Source organism: Psammomys obesus, unplaced genomic scaffold, assembly GCF_907164565.1.
Source record: "Psammomys obesus unplaced genomic scaffold, mPsaObe1.curated_primary_1811, whole genome shotgun sequence".
In the NCBI taxonomy this organism is placed as follows: domain Eukaryota; kingdom Metazoa; phylum Chordata; class Mammalia; order Rodentia; family Muridae; genus Psammomys; species Psammomys obesus.
The window spans coordinates 4,838,629-4,842,614 of NW_026585687.1; the positions used below are offsets into that span (position 1 = coordinate 4,838,629).

A 3,986-nucleotide genomic window follows, 5' to 3' on the forward strand; every position below is an offset into this window, starting at 1 on the left:
AAACAGGGGGAAATAATCGTAGAGCAGCAACAGAGTCCATGTCAGACACAGTCCCTGCTCCACTTAGTAAGATACCCACATGGAGACTGAGCTGCATATCAGCTACATCTGAGCAGGGTGTCTAGGTTTTCTCCATGCATGGTCCTTGGTTGGTGAACCAGTCTCTACAGGACCCCTTGGGCCCAGGTTTGTTGGTTCCTTTACCATTCTCCATCTAATATTTTTATTTATTTATTCCATTTACATCTTGGTCATAGGCCACTAAGAGGATGGAACACTTCACAAATTTGCATGTCATCCTTGCACAGGGACCATGCTAATTCCTGTATTGTTCTCATTTTGGTATATTTGCTGCCAAAGCAAGCAATCCTTGTAATATTTTGAAACAGGGCATCTCAATAAATCTGGAACTTCTTGGTTGGTTTGGTTGGCTAACTAATAAGACAGTGAGATCCTCCTGCCTCTGACTTTCCTGTATTGGAATTACAGGTAGGTGGTGCTGTACCTGGTTTTTTAAAAGTGGATGCTGGAGATCCAAACTCAGGTATTTTTGCTTGCTTGGCAGATACTTATACTGACTGAGCAACATGTCTTGCCTCCCATAATGTTTAACAATTGAAAGCACACAAAGTATCTTTTCTGATCATAATGAAATAAGATGAAAAACAACAAAGTAGAAACTTTTGAAACTGTACAAATGCATGCAAATGAGGCAGCATGTTCCTGAACAATGAAAGTGTCAATGAAGAAAATTAAAAACTCGTTTTAAAATGCCTAGTTCAAATGAGAATGGAAAAAGAACACATGAAAACTTGTGAAATATGGCAAAGGCTGCCCTAAAATAAAAGTTGATAGTGATAAATGTCTACTTTATTTATTTATTTTTGTTCTTCGTTTTTTCAAGACAGGGTTTCTCTGTGTTGCCTTGGCTGGATGAACTCACTTTGTAGACCAGGCTGGCCTCAAACTCACAAAGATCTGCCTGCCTCTGCCTCCCTGAGTGTTGGGATCACAGGCATGCTTCACTGCACCCAGCACAAATGCCTATTTAACAAGCTATGGGCAGATGGCAATAGTGGAGAACTCCCTTTTTCAGTGGACTAGGGGAAGAGGATGAGGGGAAGAGGGAGGGAGGGTGGGACTGGGAGAGTTGAGGGAGGGAACTTCAATCTGGATATATAATGAACAAATTGTGAGTAAAAAAATAAAAAAGAACAGGAACCATCTCTGACATTAACTCATGGGCTGGCTCTTTGATCACCTCCACCTGAGGACGAGCACCCTTACCAGTCTACAGAGGAAGATAATGAAGTCAGTCCTGATGAGACCTGATAGACTAGGGTCAGATGGAAAGGGAGAAGGACCTACCCTATCATTGGAATGGGGGAGGGGCATAGAAGAAGACGAGGGAGAGAGGAGGTATTGGGAGAGGGTGGGGGAGGGAGCTACAGCTGGGATACAAAGTGAATAAACTGTAATTAATAAAAATAAAATAAAAATGTTTAAAAATTAAAAAAATTAAAATTAGAGAGATTTCAAATTAGTTGAATATTTTCATCTCAGGAAACTAGAAAATTTATAACAAACTTCAAAGTCAGTGGTAGGAAGTGAATTTTAAATAAAAAAAATACACAAGTAAACAAAAGTGAAACAAAAGAACCTAAAATAGCTAGATTTTTAAAAATGTAAAGAAAAATTAGTAACTTTTAGTTAGACAAAGTGTTAAAGACCCATATTAAAACAGAGGTCAATTGGAGAATGGTGGCTCTTGTTGTTAATTCAGCTCTTGGGAGCTAGAAGGAAGCGCATCTCTATGATTCCCAGAACAACCTAGACTACATTATGAGTTCAAGGCCAGCCAAGTTTACATAGTAAGACCTTCACTTATAAACAAACAAAACCACAAAAAATAAAAAGAGACACGACAATTGATTCCACAGAAATACACAGTGTCGTTAGAAAATACTGTGAACAGTAGTATTCCATTGTGTAAATATACCACAATTTCTCTATCCATTCCTCCCTTGAGGGACATCTACTTTGTTTCCAGATTCTGGCTATTATGAATAAAGGTGCTATGAACATGTTTGAGCAAATGTCCTTGTTGTATACTTGAGCCTTTTTTGGATATATGCCTAGGAGTGGTTTAGCTGGATCTTGAGGAAGTGCTATTCCTAATTATCTGAGAAAGTGCCAGGTTGATTTCCAAAGTGGTTGTACAACTTTACGTTCCCACCAGCAGTGGAGGAAGGTTCCCCTTTATCCACATCCTCTCCAACATGTGTTGTCACTTTAGTTTTTGATCTTAGCCATTCTGATGGGTGTAAGGTGAAATCTCAGGGTCATTTTGATTTGCATTTCCCTGATGAATAAGGATTTTGAGCATTTTTTAAGTGTTTCTCTACCATTTGATATTCCTCTGTTAAGAATTCTCTGTTAAGCTCTGTAAACAGTTAGCTGTATTCTGTTTTTAAAAATTATTTATTTATTTTATTAGTTACAGTTTATTTGCTTTGTATCCCAGCTGTAGCCACCTCCCTTGTCCACTCCTAATACTACCCTTCCTGATTCATCCCCTTCCATGCCCCTCCCCAAGTCTACTGACAGGGGAGGTCCTCCTTCCCTTTCCTCTGACCCTAGCCTATCAGGTCTCATCAGGACTGGCTGCATTTGTTTTCCTCTGTGGATTATCTGGTTTGTTGGTGTTTAACTTCTAGATGTCCCTCAAAGGAGGAATGGACACAGAAAGCTTGGTATCTTTACACAATGGAATCCTACTCAACAATTTAAAAAAAGGAAATCCTGAAATTTGCAGGCAAATGGTGGGAACTAGAAAATATCATCCTGAGAGAGGTAACTCAGAAGTAGAAAGACACACAGGGTATATATACTCACATATAAGTGGGTATTAGACATAAAATATAGGATAAACAGTAAAATCTGTACACCTAAATAAACTATGCAAGAAGGAGGACCCTGGATAAGATGCTCAGTCCTCATTCAGAAAGGCAAAGGGAGATACATTGGAAGAGGGAGAAAACAGGGAACAGTACAAAAGCCTACCACAGAAGACCTCTGAAAGACTCTACCCACCAGGGTATCGATGAAGATGCTGAGATTCACAGCCAAATTTTGAGCAGAGTGCAGGGAATCTTATGAAAGAAAGGAACGATAGAAAGACCTGGAAGGGACAGGAGCTTCACCAGGAGCTCAGAAATCTTTTCTGAGACTTCTGAAAGGCCTAGAGGTCTTTTATGAGACTGATACTCCAACCAAGGACCATTCATGGAGCTAACCTAGAACCGCTGCAGAGGTGTTGCCCATGGCAGCTTAGTTTCCAAATGGGTTCCCTAATAAGGGGAACAGGAGCTGTCTCTGACACGGACTCATTGGCTGGCTCTTTGATCACCTCCCCCTGAGGTGGCGGAGGGGCAGCCTTACCAGGCCACAGAGGAAGACAATGCAGCCAGTCCTGATGAGACCTCATAGGCTAGAGTGAGATGGAAGGGGAGGAGGACCTCTCCTAACAGTGGACTGGAGGAGAGACATGGTAGGAGAAGAGGGAGGCAGCGTGTGATTGGGAAGGGATAAGGGAGGGTGGTAAAGCTGGGATACAAAGTGAATAAATTGTAATAAATAAAAAAATAAATGAAAAAAATAACTAAAGAAATACCAAAAAAGTTTTAAAAAGATGCTATGCAAGGAGGAGGACCCTGGGGAAAATACTCAGTCCTCACTTAGAAAGGCAAATAGGTTAGACATCAGAAGAGGTAGAAGACAAAGAACAGGTCAGGAGTCTACCACAGAGGGCCTCTGACAGAGTCTATCCAACAGGGAATGAACCACATGCTGAGACTCACAGCCAAACTTTGGGCAGGGTGCAGGGAATCTTATGAAAGAAAGGGGAAATATAAAGACTTGGAGGGGATAGGAGCTCCACACAGAGAACAACAGAACCCAAAAATCATTGCCTAGGGGTCTTTTCT

At 40.9% G+C, this 3,986-nt stretch overlaps 1 pseudogene; it reads right to left on the bottom strand.

Moving 5' to 3' along the window:
* Positions 1-263: 263 nt before the first annotated feature.
* LOC129665929 (U6 spliceosomal RNA) lies at positions 264-363 on the bottom strand (annotated as a pseudogene).
* Positions 364-3,986: the final 3,623 nt, after the last annotated feature.